A 20,076-nucleotide genomic window follows, 5' to 3' on the forward strand; every position below is an offset into this window, starting at 1 on the left:
AAGTGGCAGCTGTCCATGGTGCTGATCAGGACCCTCACAGTGATGCAGTCAGGCTCTCTGTCTGATGTGTGTTGCTGCATGCACACAGGAACATTCTATTCTTCCTCATCTAGTTGATGCAGAATAAGAAGCAGGAGCTCATCACACTGTGAGCTGATGTTAGTGACTCTACACTCAATAAGAGACTTATTGAACAAAAGTCCACCTCTGCCTCCTACATGGGTCCAGCTGATGTTACAAGTACACACTACACACACTGTGCTGACGTCATTTCATCACAAAGTGTCTGTGAAATGATGATGTCAGATGTGAAAAGAGGTAAGGAAATGCTCAATATCATCTTCATCAGTCAATTTTTGCACTTCTGGTTCTGTTTAGCTTGTGGGCCAAAAATAACACATTGTAAAACAGAAGCTATGGACCTTATAAAATCTGACATCCAAACAGGACTACACAGACCATCAAATGATACCATCATATGTAGCACTGAGGTCTGAATGATTTCAGCTGAGCTGTGCAGGTCCTCTAAAGCCATCATTTACCAGTAGTCCAAATTGCTATGTATTTTGGTCCCTACGGGTAACCATAGTTACGTTGTACGTAAGCATGTAATGTTTTGAGTATGCCCCTGTATGAGGATGAGTTGAGCTCTGCCAAGTTGCTACACAGAGGCTAATAAATTGTGTCGTTTCTAAGAACTATTTCCTCATTTCCCTCACCTGAAATAACGATGGAAGATATAACAAATTGTTGTTCTGTACATTCTTTTGAAATATGAGAACTGAGGTCAATAAAGCTCACATCTACAAAAACAACAGTCACAAAGACAACTGTAGACAGGCAAACTCAGAGTCTTTATTGCAGATCAAAAATGATACGAGAAGACCTGAGTCAGCAACCGGTTGCAAAAACAAGGCATAATCCCTTCCTTCTAAAGCCATCAAGCCCCTCCTTGACTGCTACTCATCTTTTAATCTTCTGCCACTGTCCATCCATGGCACCTGGCCGTGTGTGTGTGCCTACTTGTGCCGGGTTAGCCCCCTGTCTCGCCAGGGTCAGCTGTTTTACACCACTGCTACAGCTGGGCAGCCCCTCTTTTTCTTACCAGGGCCCACCTACTTGCTGCCCTGCCACCACATAGCAGCACATTGTCACACTTTTCTCTCTTGTTTAAACAGTCTCAAAATTCAAACCTTCGTAGAAAGTCAGGTATTATAGAATTAATTTGAATTTATTAATTGACAACTGTCTACAGACAATCAGGGCTATCAAGTGTTACATGCTATGTTAAGGAAATGATACTGCGGAAATGCAGTACAATTGATTGAACATGTCCCAGCATGCTTTACCTCCATCACATTCTGAGATACAGCTGATATACCTGAAGGCGCTGTGGCTTAGTTGGTCAAAGCGCCTGTCTTGTAAACAGGAGACCCTGGGTTCAAATCCCAGCAGTGCCTTTGTGTTTTCGGGGCAGCAGTGCCACAGTGGTATAGCAGGGTGTCCAATAACCAGAAGGTTGGTGGTTCAATCCCAACTCCTCCCTAAAGTCAATGTTGTGTGTCTTTGGGCAAGACACTTCACCCTAGCCTGTGGTGTACCTTGCTAGTCATTGTATGACACTGCTTGGCAGCAGCCTTAAAGAAGTTCCCTGGGATTACTAACGTATCTAAAATAAAACAAAAAACATAGTTTTATATAAATTATTTAACAATTCATTCAGGAAACCAATTCATTGAACTGGTTGCATAAAAAAATGTTTTTTCGACATACACACAAATCAACATGACAGATCTCAGTGTCAGCTGTCAGTTCACATTCAATAGTACACAGAAATAAAACCTACCAAAGAACATTAAACAAATAGTTCAGTTGGTCACACCTGTTTGGCAAACACTTGACTTATTTGTGTGGGTTCTCTTGTGGACAGTTAAAACACTATTTTGTCTAAAACATTTCCACCATAATTTGCAAGAAAATGGCTTCTCATCTGTGAGTTCTCATATGGAAAGTTAAGTTACTTTTTTGACTGAAACATTTGTCACATGTTTTGCAAGAAAATGGTTTCTCACCTATGTGGGTTCTCATGTGGGCAGTTAAACTACCATTTTGAGTAAAGCATTTCCCACATGTTTTGCAAGAATGTGGTTTCTCACCTGTGTGGGTTCTCATGTGGGCAGTTAAACTACCATTTTGAGTAAAACATTTCCCACATGTTTTGCAAGAATGTGGTTTCTCACCTGTGTGGGTTCTCATGTGGGCAGTTAAACTACCATTTTGAGTAAAACATTTCCCACATGTTTTGCAAGAATGTGGTTTCTCACCTGTGTGGGTTCTCATGTGAATAGCTAAATCATGATTTCGACAAAAGCATTTGCCACATGTGCTGCAAGAAAATGGCTTCTCACCTTTTCTACCAGGTTTACATTTTACAGATTTTTTTCCTGGAGGAGAGTTGTGAGAGACAATCCTGTCACAGCTTGGTTCTAGTTCAATATAGTTCCTTTCATTAGCAACAGTCAATATAGAGGGCTCGGTCTCCTCTCTCAGTTCATACTGCTCTTCCTCATGACTGCTGGAGAGAACATGCGGTTCCTTTCTAACCTGTGGGAGTTCTGGTTCCTCCCAATCCAGGCTGCTGTTCCTGTTCTGGTTACAGAGCTGCTGGTCAGCTAGAATCAGCTCTTTCTCCTTAAAATTGTGTTGTTGAGTGAGATCTAAAGGGTTAGAAGAAACAAGAAAACATGTTTTACAGTTTGGTTCATTAAGCTTAATATAAACATGGCACAGAACTGAATAGGATCCTGCATGAGTCACTGGATTCACTGCTTGTTTGCAGTTTCACATACCTGTTCTGTGTAACTTTATCTCAGGTATCAGCAGTGGGTCCTGATGGTTGAGCTCTTCTTTGTATTGGATGACAATCGGTTCAAAATGGTCCAGACTGGATTTTTTTTCCTGGTTACAGAGCTGCTGGTCAGACAGGATCTCTTCCTCCTTACAGTCATGTTGTTGAGGGAGAACTGGAGGAACAAATGGACACAAAGCAGAGCTCTCAAGTTTTCAAGTTCAAGCTTAGAGTGAGTTTCCCAGTACCCCTTTGGTATACTGCTGCATCATCAACATTGTTATTTAATAGTAATACTAACATCTCAAATACCATTGTGGTTGATAGAAAATATCTATGATGTACTTTTTTAGGGCTGCAACGATTACTCGAGTACTCGAGTAATATTCGAAGGCAAAATGCATTAACAACTAATTTAGCATTCGACGACTCGTTAGTGACGTCATTGAGAATGATTCTCTTGTGGCGCAGCGGGATGATCAGTGTTTTGGGTTCAAGAGGTCCTGGGTTTGAAACGCAAGTGAGCAGTTTGCAGGTCAGACACATAGACACATGGTTTTGGCGCCGGGTATGGAGGAGGTCGCAGACTGAAGTAGGACTGAGTGATATGGCAAAAAATTTATCATGATCATATATTTCATTATCAGTCGATATCGATAATTAACACAATATGTAAAATCTATATTTATTTCACATTTAGAGGAGAACAGTTTGTTGAAACCAGATGGTTAATTGTGGTGTTAAGCTTCTCTTTATTTGTCAAAACATGACATGACCAATTCTTCAAAAAACTAAGGTGTATATCTCTTAATAAAAATCTCCATAAAATCAATATTACAATCTATATCTTTGTACTAAAATGTAGAACCATAACCCATACAAATTTATTACACTATAAGTAAAAAATGTGCCATTCGCTCTTTTGACTTTGATGACATTCCAGCTGAGATAACAGTCTGCTACGCGTCTTTTATTGCATTCAGAGCTGCTTTTCAGCCATGTAGACGACCCAGCTAGTCAGGGGTGATACGTCTCGTGTCGAATCAATCATCTTTGATATAGAGAGAGATATATATGAGAGCAGAAAGCTCTACAATTCTAGTTTGAGCACCTTGTGATCTCGTTCCATTGTCCAATTGGACACTGACTTTCCCATAGACACAGCCTGTAAACAAGACAGAGACATGGCGGAGTATACCAATAGAAAGCCTAAAGTGTCCTCTTTTCGGAGAAAAAAAAGTTGAACAGTGATGGTACAGCTCCACATGTAGCACTCGAGAGCCCAGCATGCAATGCACATGTGCAGCGTCACACAACGTGTACACATTTATTGAGCATTATCGAACTTGTGTCATCTTGTTATATAAAAAGTTATATTGCGATAATTATCATTATCGTTTTTATCGCCCAGCCCTAGACTGAAGCAATGCCGCTGCAGCTGTTTCTATGGGAAAACTATGACATTTACGTGTGATCCGAGTACTTGAATAATTGCTAAAATAATCGGCGAGTATCCGAGTACCAAAATACTGGTTTGTTTCAGCCCTAACCTTTGATTACATTATGCCATCCCCAACCCAAAAATGTGTTCCGGTCCACTGGGCATTACCCGGTATGCCAGATGGCCAGTCCATACCTGCTCTCAAAAGCCCTGACTAATGTGTTGATGGAAAGATCTAAACCCTGGAACAACCAAATGACCTGAACCAACATTAAAGTTCTAATAAACAGAAATAATAATAAACATCCAGGTTCTGACAAAGAAAAAAAACATTTTAGAGACGTTTTACCTTGAGGAGCGTTGTGAGAGAGAACCATGTCATGGTTTGGTTCTGGTCCATCATAAGCAGCAGTTACTATAGAGGAATCAGTCTCCTCTTTCAGTACATGCTGCTCTCCTTCATGACTGGTGCAGACTTCCTGCTGTTCCTCTTTAACCTGTGGAGGTTCTGGTTCCTCCTGGTCCAGAATGGAGTTCTTCTTCTGGTTACAGAGCTGCTGGTCAGCCAGAACATCCTCCACTTGTAAACTGTGTTGTTGAGGGAGATCTGCAGGTCAGAGGGTCAGAAGGTTCACAGCACACAGAGAGATGTATTTTCTATATATAGAGAATTCTAACATAGAAAGAAAGCTCTTCTGTCCAGAGCATTTTACACACACACACATTACATACACATTTAATACCATCAGCTTTTCAGTAATATCATGTCAACAGACATTCAGCAAGTCTAGCTTAGGGTGCAGTAACAAAACATTAGGTTTCCCTGTGTGGGACATTCACACACTACTAACTACTGTTGTTACATTATATTCCACACTTACCAGTGTTTCCCTGCCATTATATAGGGAGCAGCTGTTTTCTATACAGCAGCAGATCATAGCAGAAGTCATTAAGGTCACCTTTCCTATAGAACAGGTCTTTGTTCTTTTTATTAAACACAATAAATAGCTGCCCCATGCACACACACACACAGGCATGTTTTTTTGTACAAACCAGGAAGTAAACGTCAGGAACGTTTCTTCCTTAAAATTAAATTTTTCATTATTTCAGGAGTAACAGTGAACGTAGTGATGTCGGCCAGCATGTGACAGCATGTTCAACGGCCTCTGTTGTGTGGAAATTAATATACTGTGAAGCCAAAAGTTAAAGAAAGAAACATGATCACATTTGAACCACTGGAGGTTTGATAACGGATCATTAGACAATTAGCACCTGCTAGCTGTGATCAGGTAGTTTATATGTGCTGTAATTGAGCGAGTCTTGATTCCTGACCCCCAGGAACAAACCATGGACTTTGTTTAAATAATACTGCTGTCTGTGTCTGTCATTGGCAGACAGGAGGGTGTTAAGCTGTCACATCTGAACCTGGCTGTGGTCTGTGGAGGTGTGCACCACGGCGCTGGTGGAATTCAGCTACCAGCCAACATGTAATGATCATATCAGTGCTGCACTGTTTACTTTTTAAACATGCAGGTTAAACCACAACTCAGCAGTGAACTACACAAACCATGACGATGATGACAACAACATATAATGATGTCCGCGCATTCTAAGCAGCTGTTGTCTGTATGGATTGTTTAGTGCTGCAGTATTTTGATCAGGCAGATGCGCGGACACCAAAAACCTCTGTTGACGCCGCTAAACTTTTGGTTGTGAACAAAAACTCATATTGTTGTTGTTCAGGTCACGTTTGAACGGATGAACCGCAATAAATGAAAACGTTTATCAACTCGGGCTACATCGATGATGCTCAGCTCAACGACTGATGACGTACACAGTGGTAATGAGCGAGCGTCTTCACCAGCTCAGCTCCAAGTCATGAAGTCAGTGTCCTCCTGTCAGAAACACTATGTGCTGAATGTCACTCTTTTCACACAGAGCCGTTGTTGTTCCGTGACATTGTCATGTTTACATACCTGTTCTGTGTAGCTTGATCTCAGGCTTCAGGAGCAGATCCAGCAGTTTGCGCTGACGGTCCAGCTCTCCCTCGTACTGGACGATAGTTTGTTCAAACACTCCCAATATTTCAGCAGCAGCAGCAGTTAGCCGCTCGCTGATAAAAGCTCTCAGAGACTCCGCAGCAGCCATTCAGATGATGAAACACTCACAGTAGTTACACTTCTGTTCAGCTTCTGCTGTCGCTGTGCTCGTCTTTGTTTTCCTCTTCCTCCTTCCTGCTCTTCTTCTTCTTCTTCAGTTTAATGGCGGTTGGCAGCCAACTTACAAGGCGCATTACCGCCACCTACCGGACTGGAGTGTGGACAGGCGTCCTGCTTTGTCCTGTCCTGTCTTTTCTTTCAATACAAAAACCTGTTATATATTAGAAATGTAAATTATATTCTACTTCCCTCCAGGGATCAACAAGCAGCAGAACAAACAATAAGACAATGCAGAGTGTGCTACTAGAGAAGCATAAAAAGTAGAAACAGAAATAACAAATGATCTAGAATTAAAAATAGAATGAAAGATAATGACACAGGAATAAGAATAACCATAAGGTGTTCAGCTGAGATATGTGTAGTGGTGTATTTACATCCTACATCATGAATGAATCAATGAAACAAAAAACGTTCTAAAAGTAGGGATTGTTGCAGTTTGGCCTGGCAGCCAGCAGGAGGACAGCCAGGACCAGAGTGGTGGCCCTGCGCTCCACTTTCTGAGTGTCTGAGCTCTCTGTTACCCTGTTCCTCAAAACATGAAGAATGTTGACAGTGCAGAAGAACATAATACAAAGGGGGAGGAAGAAGCTGAATGTTGAACACAGAACACTAAACAGCACATCATGACTTCTACTTGGATAAACACTACTACATTCAGTAACATTATTCTCAGGATCACTCACGGCTTTAAGAGAACTAAATCAAATGTCAAACTGAAGTGAACATGCTCCTCAGCAGCTGAACGTCTCCCTGTGTTCTTTCTACAAACATCATGGTGACATCATATCTGTAAACCACTGGATCCTTCTGGATACATGTTCAGTGGAAGGTACAGTCTACATATCCTGGGAGGAGTCCAGAGCTGCAGCTGCAGGTGGTGTCAGTATCCAGCTCTTCTCACTAACATGGTCTGCAGTGAAAGGTGGTGCTGGTTGTTGAAATGTCCATGTAACATGTACTGGAGCTCTGTCTGGGCTCTTAATGGTTAATGATGTAGTCCCACCCAGAGACGTTTTTCTTTTAGCAGCATTATTTTGAAGTAAAATATGACTTTACAGTGTTATGACCATTAACATGTAACTGGTTGCACCGCTGCATCACCTCCTGTGGAAACTAGAGTACTCTTGTGTTACCAACAATGAAAGCTGTCTGCTTTGCTTGCTAAGTCTGCATGAACTCCTCCTGATGGTCCTTCTGAAGTGTTCGTGGTGTATTGAAATATTCTCATTGTGCAGTTACAACATCACTGAAGTGAATTGTTGATCTTTGTTGTTAACAGCAACATGGGAATCTGAAGCAGTCTGTTTTTATATCTGATGTCTTGATGTGTGGCTCACCTGAACATCTGATAAGAGACTAAAACTATCAGGAGGACGCTGCCAAACCACCACAGACAGTTTGTCCTGCAACAAGTGTTTGTCCTCACAAGTGTGTGAACTGCAGGAGAAGCACGCTCGTGATAAGCACTGCAAAACATGCCCCATGTGCATGAGCCTCTGACTTCTGTGACCGGGCCAGTGGTTTGCACTTTTGTCCACTAGGTGGAGCCACATGCTCAGACTGTCCAGGCTGAATGAAGAGGACAAAAAGAGCAGCTTGAAGAGCGGCTGCTCTGCCTGACAGCTGCTGTATGAATGAAGCTCCACTGATTGACGGATTACTTCTTAGCTCCAGTCTTGTTGAGTGTAGATTCACCAGCATCACCTCATGAGCTTCTTTGTTCTTGCTTTGAATAATTAGTGTGACTCATCATCATTAACAGCTGGTTCTAATGCTGCATGTGAGCTGAGCAGGGTTTGCTCTGATGTTTGCTTACAACCTTATTGAACAATAGAAAGAATCCCTTGGTGAGTTCACACCAGTTCTTTTCAGTGGTTGTTATAGTACATAGTTTTGAGAACATGTGTTCTGCAAACATATTATAAAAAAAGAGATAAAAGCAGTGCTGTGCCATATAGGCTACCAGTGTTCCAACCAGTGTGCTGCAGCTCACTGCGCTGGTACAGACCATCAGGTGTGCCATGGGAATTAACCAGTTTGACTTAATTGGTCTGAATATTATTATTCACGTACTGTAAATAATGTGTTTGTGCCAGTACCATGTAATGACAGGCAGAACAATTGATTAGAGCTAGAGTTAGATAAGTTAAGTTATTGCCTAGTCTGGCAGTGTGTCGGTACCTGGACTCAGTGCAGGCACAGTGTGTGTTTCTGTGTGTTCAGGCTCATGTGTGCGTATTGGGGAGAACTGTACAGAGAGCAGAGTGTAGACCCAGAGAGCGTAGAGCCAGGGGAATGTGCTGTGGGATGTTTATACTCAATACGTGTTGGGAAACAACATCAAACAGTGTCATCAACATGCATTATCACAATAGGTGGATAGAATAAAAATCTCTATCATACGCCAAATTGTTATCATTTCTGCCGTATGTTGTTTCTATCATGCATCACTACAGTCCAGTTCACTGAGAACAGAGAAAGCAGCACTGACAGTGTCCTGACATCAGTGTGTATCCCTTGTACATGTGTGCACTGCCTATTGTAAAGTAATACTAAATAAATAATAATATATTAAAGTATGTCGGACATCAAAGTTGTGACATCATCATGTCACATGTTGGCCTTTGCAGCAGCACTGGCTTTCCTAATTTGCTATCAGCTGATTGAGTCATATGGTCTGTATGGGCTGCCTGTTTGACAAGCTACATGTCAGGAGATCCAGAGAGATTTTCACTGAGGTGACCATCAGACAGAATGCTGCACACAGAGCCATTCAGTCAACCTGAAACAGCTGTTTCTCATCGTGCTCCCACAACATCTTCACAATGTTTTTGTCAAGGTTTGTGGTGAGGGAGGACACAGTTGCAGAGAGCAGAGCAGTTTAAAGTCAAAAGGCAGTCTTTATTTTGTGCCAGGAGGGCAAAACAGGTCCAAAACTAAAATTCACACTAATTGTGGAAAAAAACGACATGGCATGGCAAAACAAGAATAAATTAGATCCTGAGGCAAGACTAGGTCAAAAACCAGGAAAAAGGCTAACAAGGTCAAAACACATGGCATAACCTGGAGACGAGACTGTGGCTAAGTGTCCAGACATCTGTGAATGACGAGAAAGAAACCCCAGGAGTGCCGACGAGACAAACTGGCAGAGAGTGCAGGGAAGACAAAGACTAAATACACAGGGACCAGGGAAGACAACGAGACACAGGTGACACACATGAGGGCAGGGCAGGTAATCAACGAGGAGGGAAAACACAGGAAGCAAAACTCAAGACAATGCACAGGGAGGACAGGACTACCAAAGTAAAACAGGAAACACAAGACAAGACTAGACAACTAAACACAAACCCAAGGAAACAAAACACCAGAACTACAGGAAAATAACAATAACTAAACACAGATTAAACTAAAAACCCAAAACAAGGAAAACAAAACCATAAATAAACACCAGGTCGTGACAGTTTTGGGTCATTAGACACACATATACACGCTAATAGCATCATAATGAAAAGTACCTTCAGTGTGTCAGAGCTGTGTAATAGTGTGTGTTAGACTGTAGCAGACACATGTTGAATCATGTCTGCCCTCAGGAGCATGAAGGTTGGTGGCTGGTGACGCCTGGCTCCCAGCTGCCAGTTTTTAATCTGAGCCAACAGTCTGTTTAAACCTGTTCAGAGTTCCTAGGAAGTCATGTGACCACAGAGGCTCCTCCTATGATGGAGTATAAACACCCTGAACACTGACTGCTCTCTGCTTCGTCACAGAAACCAACAACACAGGTAAGACTCACTCACTGTGAAGGAATGATGAGAAAATGCTTCCAACATGTTGAGTGCAGAGTTTTAATGTGGACATTAGCTGGATAGATCAGTAGGAATCAATGGCTTTTATGTTATCATGTTCTATTATGAAGGTGACATCATAAGGTCACAGGTAAAGTATAAAAATGTTGACGTTTCTTTGACGGCCACTTTAGCTTCAAGATGGGAATGGTGGCCCTGTGGCCATCTCTCCCCAGATGAAAGCTCTGAGTGTTACAAGAATGTTTTTAGCATGGCCACTCTCTTCCGTGTAGTCTACTGTGCTTTATTTCATCTTTGAACAGCACATATATGCTCTGGTATGCAGAACTTATAAATAACCATGGTGGGCCGCCATGGACAGAAATGCCAGGGCCACATTTTAGTCCCAGGTCAGCCCTGATAAAGAGAATGTAGTTTGGTTGTAACAGGATCAACTCATTGTAAACTGGTGTTTAGAATTTCAATACATCACCCTTATCAATGTGCAGCTGTGAGGAGGGTGTAGCCTACTGAGATGTGAGTGGAGCTGGATGCTCACAAAGAGGAGAACCATGCTGCTTCTGCTCTGCTCCATCCTGTGCTGATCTGCAGCTCATTGATTGCTGAGCTCCATCTAGTGGACAGACAGTAGAAGTGAATCAGGAAATGTCTTTCAGACACTTGTTGGACCGGTTTCACCGTCACTGACGTGTTCAGACTGTGAGGCTGTGAGGAAGTGACGGCGTCCTCAGATCAGATTGTGTCAGACAGCAGGACTGAGGAGGACCAGGAGCAGCTTCTTCTCCACACAGGAAGCTGGAAAGTGTCTGTAAGTCCATCTGAACTGATCCAGCAGGTGAGAGTCCTTCCAGAGAAATCTCTCCATGTCTGATCACACTGTGCTGCATCACTGACTGATGGTACAGTACAGATGTTTCTGCTGCTGATTGGCTGCTTTCTCTTTGCTCTTTGATGACTTTTATAGCAGATGAACAGCTGTTTCAGAACAAGTTGTTACTTGTAGTGTTTTTCTGTTCGAGTCACAGCAGACTGTAGAACACAGCTCTCAGGTCACATGATCAGTGAGAAATGCAGGGAGTGTCAGAACCGGTCTGACAGCTTTCTGAGTTTTTGTGTTCACTGAGCTGTGTGGAGTTACTGTAATTCAATTCATGTCAGACAGACAAACAACAAGCGTCTCTGTTGATCGTTCTCTCTGTAAAGTTCAGCAGCTTCATTTGCTCTGAAACTCAGATCGACTCGTTCAAAGCTTCAAGCGGAGAAAAGGTCGCTTTATTCTGACTTTATCAGATCAGTCTGTTTCAGGTTTAACACGCCTGTGCTGCGTTTTATTTTTCATGAATTCATATCGATGATTGAAACTCATCAGAAGAAACATTTTCTCTTCAAGGGTTCATAAATATGTGAATCTAATATTTGCCATGAGGAGAAGTGTGTCAGTCCTCAGAGCTCAGACAGTAGCTGCTCATGTGTTTGTCCTTTCTATAGAAAACAGTCCACAGACTGTTACAGAGGAAGGTCTCAGTGCTTCACTCAGTCTGTTCACACTGTGACAGAAACACACATGAACACATGTTTATTTATTCACATGTTCACACATGGAGAGAAGTGACAGAACTCTGAAGCAAACACTGAATGTGTGTGTGCACTGTTCCACTTACAGCATGTGACATCAATAATAACAGCATCAGAGATGTTGGTGTGTTTACAGACTCACCAAAATAAAAGCCTGAGAACCAAACCTGGTCTGAGGCTCTGATGCTAAGCTAACAGCATGATTAGCCTGTTAGCATCTGCATGAAGGATCAATAACAACAAGCTGACTGTGTGTTTCTGTGTCATGTTGCTGTGTTTGTGTGAAGGTGTGAGCTCTGCTATGAGTCAGTGTGAGGACAGAGAGGAGGGAGTCCCTCCCTCTAAAAGCCCTCTGTGTGGGGACCATGAGAGCCGGACCAAAGCTCAGAGGTAAGAGGACCGTCTCTGACTGTCCATGACTCTTCTCCATGTCAGAGCTCACACTCACATTATTCACACATCTGTGTGTTCAAGAACAAAGCAGCAGCACACTGCACACTCTGCTGGACCTGGACCTGGACCTGGACCTGGACCTGGACCTGGGCCTGGACCTGGGCCTGGGCCTGGACATGGACCTGGGCCTGGACCTGGACCTGGGCCTGGACCTGGACCTGGGCCTGCCAGCTGTGTGTCCATGAAGAGTGATCAGTCAAAGGATTATCCCATTTATTTCAAAGATGTTGATCCATCTGAGGGTCAAAGGTCAGAGTTAATGTCACAGCTGCAGTTTGTTTCCATCATTATTAAACATTTAAAGTGTAACATGATGTTCAGCATCATTTTTCCAGAAGAAGCTCAGAGTCAGTGTTTGTGATTCTATCAGGATCCAGGATGTGAGAGCAGACTCTGCTGGACCTGGACCCAGCTGTGTGTCCATGAAAAGTGATGGGTCGATGTTTGAGCCCATTGAATTCAAAGCTGATCAGCCATCTGATGATCAAAGGTAAGAATCACTCTGGAAGTGTCTCCATGCTGTGATGAGCTCTGCTGGACTCTTGGGGTTGTATGTGTCTGTTTGCAGGTGGTTGATGGTTTGGAGCATCTGTAGCACAGAGTAATGCATATTTACAGTGCTGCTTCAAAGTGTATGAATCATTTAAAATCTTCTATATGTCTGCATAAACATGACTTAAACATCTGCCTCACTGTACTAGAAAGGCAGCCCACTGAAACAAAGTATGGAAAGACATTTCAGTAATAAAACATTTAAATAAATGATAGATTCATACACTGTATGTAAATATTATTGTGCTGCCCCCTATAGTCAGCCAAAATTCTATGTTTGAGTTGAGATTGTCCTACGAGGCTTCCGTAGTAGCATAATGGTTCCAGAGCCAAGTGGAAAGTTTCTGCTGTGTTTTTTCATCCTGCTACATGTTTTTTAGTCGTCTGAGAATATCTGTCTGTAAGTATTATGTTTCATAAGCCCTTACCTTACGTCATGCGCTCATAGGAGGCACTTTAAGTTATTTAAGTTTAAGAAAACGGGTTAAAAGTGTGACGCTAATAGCGCTAGCGACCTTATGGGTTTTTCAATGCAAATTAGCATTGTGCTAATCGCTAGCGGTTTATGCATTTTTCTGTTGTCTAGCTCAGCTATGTTTTGTCGGCCTGCAGAATTCAGCATTGATCGTGTTTCGGGTCATATTTATGCAGAAATATAGAAAGTTTGACCAACTTCCCAAAACGACTGTAGCTGTCAGCCTATATGTAGCTAGGAGCTAGTCTCCTCCTCCTCAGATTCCCAGGGTCCTGGTTTGGATTTTTGCACGTACCTCACACTGCTGATTATTCTGACTTGAACACAGCCTGTGCAGAACTTTAAGGTGGCTTCTGTTCTTCGGTGTTTTTGGTTGAATTTGGTCAAATTGTGATCAAATAAATTGTGTGATAACAGTTTTTCAGTCTCTTGTAGTGGCCATCATGGACACTGATCCAGCTCTGTGTCCATGAAAAGTGAACATTTCAAAATGTTGATACCACTTTAAGTCCTGTTTCTGTAACTTAGCAGAGTTCTTCAATGATCATGTGGGTCTGCTTGGCTCTGTAAAAGACCCATAAGCAGGTCTGTGTTTGTAGATGTATAATAGAAAGTATCAGTATGTATTTATGTTGTCATGTTATCATCTCATGGTGGTTTCTGAAGGCTTTAAGTAAAGGAAATAACAAAGGTCTGCAGTGTCATGTGTTACAACCGGCCAATTCAGAGTGGTTGCGATTCTTTCAAAGGCACTAAAATAGTAATCCACCTCAGACTCTCTGAATGGTGGCACTAAAGCAATGTGCTTGCTCACATCAAATGTGTCACGAGGAGAATGAGGAACCTGTCGTGAGGCAGATGGGTGTGGAGTCGCAGAGGGGAGACGCTCTAGCTCTAAGGCCCTCACCTTCAGGTGCATGGCCTCCACCTCTAACTCGCGATTTCTCAAATCAATTTCTTTTATTCTGAGAGTTAGCTGCATCTCCTCTGCCGTCATAGCAGGCGTAACAGACGGACCAGAGGGAGCGGTTGGGCTGGGCCGCACCGTGTCACGGGAGCTCACGTCAGCTTTCGCCGCCTCCTCTACAGATGGCACAGACACACACAGACCTTCCTCCACTAGCTTTTCCTGCAAAAGCTCTTTCAGTTCCTCCTTTTTAATGTTTTGAGGCACTCTGACCTGAAAACACGCAGCAATCATTAATAAATCCACCTTCCTACACTTGTCCAACTGCTGGACTGTAGGATTCTTCACAAAATACTCTAGATCAAACTCCATATTCAGAGCAAAACTGTCAACCAGTATTATGCAGAGTAATATGAAAAATACAATATTCCAAAAAAAACGACGAATTGCCAATTACTTACTGACACGAATCAAAACACGAACGAGCCAAATTTAACTTACCGATAACAAACGTTTTACTTACCAACACGCTTTCAAAAGAATCGACGAGCCCCCAATTTATGTTACAACCGGCCTAGGGGAAACCTAGTTGTAGCATAAAGTGACTCTTCCCTCCTGTTCCGACTCCCAAGGTAGATATGAAAAAATATCAAGGACGAATGGAATTTATATAAATGTATTTATAAACGAACCGAGACAACAGAAACCTTCAGGGTGAGCAATGCCAAAATAACAAACAAAACAACTAAGGTTCTCAGCTCCTGTCTTTCCTGAACAAAAGAAAAGAGATTCAAACAAAAATACAGGTGACTTCCCTGACTTCCTAACAAAAAACAGGAGAAAACGAATAAACAAAAACGGCTTCTCACCCCTACTCAAATGTGCCTGGTATGTAATAATAACTTAAATTCAATTACTCTAGGTAAAGCCAAAATCAAACGACGAGTCTAAATTACATAAATTAATATTCACAGTCTAATGTCTAATATACAAGCAAAAATCGAGCGCAGTCTTCTCGAGATGTGGAGAGGAGGGCAAGAGCATCGGGTGGCTGATGTGGAGGGTTTTTAAATTCAGAGCCCATCTGTGTCCTCCAATCCTCGAGCTCCATGTCATCCAGCTGCAGAACCAATAGTATGCTCCCCCCTGTTGGCGGGGAGGGAGAACACTCACACACACAAAATATGACTTAGTCATAACACATGATATACACTCTATATCATGACACTGCATCATTGTCTGACTGCGATTCATTACAAACCCATCCTGCTGCACATCGCTTAATGTTAAAGAAAGAGAAACATGGTGAGTGGAAGATTTAACTGAACTCTTACAGCTGTGCTGGCAGCCATTAAAGCAGAATATGTGAAGAAGAACAAATTACAAACCTGCTGGATGCAGCTGAACAGTGTGGAGTCAGGATAGTTTTCATTTTTAATACACACATTTTGTGTATTAATTAATTTTCTTCACCAGTCCATTGACTGTTGTGTATCTGTTTAAAGTGAAAACACATCAAAACACTTAGTGAAGTGATTGTGTTGTTAAATGCTGATGTTTCTGTCACAGACTGCAGCAACCCAGTGTTCAGACTCCTGCTCAGGACGCCATATTTATGGTGAGTACAAACAGCTTCTAACTACAACACAACAGTCCTGGTGCTCTACAGAGACCCAGAGCCTGACCCCTGAGCAAGCATTCACAGAGACAGAACTGTGGTAGTAATACTTATAACTACAGCAGCTGTGCATACACAACACTTCATATCTAATGTTGTAGATTCAAGTAATACATGTATGAACATAAGCTGTAATATCATGAAACACTAAACTGTTATTCTGCTCCTCAAAGTCTGAGAGTTTATACTCTGTTGTTCTGTTCCAGCTGCTGGAGGAGAACATTGTCAGGTTTGTGAAGGATGAGCTGAAGAAGATCCAGAAGCTCCTGAGTCCAGATTACCCAGAATGCTCAGAGAGTCAGAGGGAGGATGAGGAGGATGAAGAGCAGAGGAGCAGCAGAGAGTCATTAGTGCAGATCACAGTGCACTTCCTGAGGAGGATGAAGCAGGAGGAGCTGGCTGAGCGTCTGCAGAGCAGTAAGAGGATTTGAAGAGCTTTAACATGATGGAAAGAGGAAATGAAGTTTACATTTACACACTCTGCTGTTAATATGATGCAGACATCTGTGAATTCTTCTGACTGAAAACACAAACTGTTTGTCTACAACTGATGAACAGATTTCATGGAGACAGAAAATATTTATTTGACACATTTATTGTAGCGTTCACTTATTAATGACATTTATTGTTTGTTCAGGAACTCCTGCTGCAGAGTGTGGACGTAAACTCAAGTCTAACCTGAGGAAGAAGTTCCAGTGTGTGTTTGAGGGGATCGCTAAAGCAGGAGAGCCGACCCTTCTGAACCAGATCTACACAGAGCTCTACATCACAGAGGGGGGGACTGCAGAGGTCAATGAGGAACATGAGGTCAGACAGATTGAAGCAGCGTCCAGGAAAGCACACAGACCAGAAACAAGCATCAGACCAGAAGGCATCTTTAAAGGCTCACCTGGAAGACAGGAACCAATCAGAACAGTGATGACAAAGGGAGTGGCTGGCATCGGGAAAACAGTCCTAACACAGAAGTTCACTCTGGACTGGGCTGAAGACAAAGGCAACCAGGACATCCAGTTCACATTTCCATTCACTTTCAGAGAGCTGAATGTGCTGAGAGAGAGAAAGTTCAGCTTGGTGGAACTTGTTCATCACTTCTTCACTGAAACCAAAGAGGCAGGAATCTGCAGCTTTCAGCGCCTCCAGGTGGTCTTCATCTTTGATGGTCTGGATGAGTGTCGACTTCCTCTGGACTTCCAGAACAATGAGACCCTGACTGATGTCACAAAGTCCACCTCAGTGGATGTGCTGCTGACAAACCTCATCAGGGGGAAGCTGCTTCCCTCTGCTCGCCTCTGGATCACCACACGACCTGCAGCAGCCAATCAGATCCCTCCTGACTGTGTGGACGTGGTGACAGAGGTCAGAGGGTTCACTGACCCACAGAAGGAGGAGTACTTCAGGAAGAGGTTCAGAGAGGAGGAGCAGGCCAGCAGGATCATCTCCCACATCAAGACATCACGAAGCCTCCACATCATGTGCCACATCCCAGTCTTCTGCTGGATCACTGCTACAGTTCTGGAGGACATGTTGGAAACCAGAGAGGGAGCAGAGCTGCCCAAGACCCTGACTGAGATGTACATCCACTTCCTGGTGGTTCAGACCAAAGTGAAGAAGATCAAGTATGATGGAGGAGCTGAAACAGATCCACAGTGGAGTCCAGAGAGCAGGGAGATGATCCAGTCTCTGGGAAAACTGGCTTTTGATCAGCTGCAGAAAGGAAACCTGATCTTCTATGAGTCAGACCTGACAGAGTGTGGCATCGATATCAGAGCAGCCTCAGTGTACTCAGGAGTGTTCACACAGATCTTCAAAGAGGAGAGAGGCCTGTACCAGGACAAGGTGTTCTGCTTCATCCATCTGAGCGTTCAGGAGTTTCTGGCTGCTTTCCACCTCATACGCTGTTTCATTGATGGGGACGATGAAGAGCTGGTGAACTTCCTGGGAAAGAAAAGTTGGTCATCTCTGGATGACATCCTGGGCAGAGTCATGGAGAAATCTCTGAACAGTAAAACTGGCCACCTGGACCTGATGGTTCGCTTCCTTCATGGTCTCTCCCTGCAGTCAAACCAGAGACTTTTAAAAGACCTGCTGGGTCAGACAGAGATCAGTTCAAAGGCCATCCAGAGAGCCATCAACAACCTGAAACAGAGACGCACTCATACAGTGTCTCCTGACAGAAGCATCAACATCTTCCACTGTCTGATGGAGATGAACGACCTCTCAGTGCATCAGGAGATCCAAGAGTTCCTGCAGTCAGAGACCAGATCAGAGAAGAAACTCTCTGAGATTCACTGCTCAGCTCTGGCCTACATGCTGCAGATGTCAGAGGAGGTTCTTGATGAGCTAGACCTGATGAAGTACAACACAACAACAGAAGGACGTTTGAGACTGCTTCCAGCTGTGAGGAACTGCAGAAAGTTCAGGTGAGTCCAGATGTGACCAATCAGTGTAGATTACTGGTTTAGTTCTTAGACACATTCACACTGTGTGTTTCTCTCTAACAGAGCTCCTTGTGTTCATTGACACATCACATCAGCTGTGTTTTTGTCTCAGATGTTCTTCTACTGTGAAAACATTGTTTTGTATGTTTCTGTTTGAAGCTGTTAAATGAATGGACAATAAATGTGTCTTTATTTGTAGTTAAAACAGCTGCATGTGGCCAAAGAGCTGCACAAACTACATACACTCAACAAAAATATAAACGCAACACTTTTGTTTTTGCTCCCATGTTTCATGAGATGGACTTGAAGATCTAAACTTCATTCCAGATACACAATATTACCATTCCTCTCAAACATTGTTCACAAATCTGTCTAAATGTGTGATAGTGAGCACTTCTGCTTTGCTGAGATAATCCATCCCACCTCACAGGTGTGCCACATCAAGATGCTGATCTGACATCATGATTAGTGCACAGGTGTACCTCAAACTGCCCACAATAAAAGGCCACAGGGCTCTAGACTAACTTTTTGCACTGGTTGCACCGGTGCGCCTAACCTTTTTTTCTTGGGTGCACCGGCACAAAAGTTAGGTGCACCGCATCACACATCACACAGCAGTTTGTTTTTTAATTGCTGTCCATATATTTTATTGATCAGGCCTTAACTTGACACCTATCCTAACGCAGAAGTTCTTTTCATCTTCTCTCATCATCTGCAGCTACGTCTACTGTTTACCTGACGGCCTCGCAGGGCTGTAGCCAAAGTTTTAGAAATACTGAGGTCCAAAAATTGATCTCTAGGAAATATGAACGGGCTTAATAATAACATATCATCCTAAACTGACTTTGGACCCTGTTTAATGAACACAGGTAAATACAAATAAATAAATACATGTACCGATACTCATTCAAATTATGGACAAACAAGCCAACAGGTCTGCCTGTCAGAAATCCATCATGAAGATTCAAAGTTACAGCACTCTTCAGTTCCCTGTTTGCTTTCTCTCTGTATTTTCTGGCTGTCGCTCCTCACTTATCTATCTGGCAATGGGAATTAAAAAGGATTAAAATCATATACACCTTTATTTATTTAATAGTTGTGATTGAGATATATGTTTAGTTTTCTTCAACACGTTTCTATTGCAGCTACAGTATCTCTTCTCTCATCTTCCTCACCTCTTCCTCTCTTCCTCAGTTTCTCCTCTGTCTCCTCTCTTTCTAAAGCTGAGCTCCAGCTGACAGACTTTTCATTCTGTTACAGATTTAGCTGCTGTATGCAGATATCATACTGGCAGACAATGCTCTGCTATAGCAGGATAATAACAATACTTTTTAAATGGGCGTTCATCATGTAACCATGTACTATAACTCCTTAAACCAGCTGACTGCTGTCAGTCAGTGACTCAGCCTTCATGGATGAACCTCAGGTCAGATAACACTGTCCTCAGACCTGCTGTTCAGTCTGTTATGATGCTACGAGCACGTCACGCCCCCTCCCTGAACATGACCGGCTCGTTATCATCCGTCATTCAGGTAAACAGCAAATTAGCAAAACCTGCATAGTAGCGACAAATCCTGCTCCTCCGCTGTATGTTCACTTAAACTAAACGTCTTTAATACCTGTCTGTCTGTGTGTGTGCGCGCTGCGCGCTGCAGTGAGAGAGCCGTATGAGTTCTGCACACACGTT

At 42.9% G+C, this 20,076-nt stretch overlaps 1 non-coding gene across 1 annotated transcript; it reads left to right on the forward strand.

Annotated features, from left to right (window-relative positions):
* Positions 1–1,386: 1,386 nt before the first annotated feature.
* Positions 1,387–1,460, forward strand: trnat-ugu (transfer RNA threonine (anticodon UGU)). The gene has a single exon. It is a non-coding gene; the product is annotated as a tRNA-Thr (tRNA).
* Positions 1,461–20,076: the final 18,616 nt, after the last annotated feature.

Source organism: Parambassis ranga, unplaced genomic scaffold (genome assembly GCF_900634625.1).
Source record: "Parambassis ranga unplaced genomic scaffold, fParRan2.1 scaffold_88_arrow_ctg1, whole genome shotgun sequence".
Lineage (NCBI taxonomy): Eukaryota > Metazoa > Chordata > Actinopteri > Ambassidae > Parambassis > Parambassis ranga.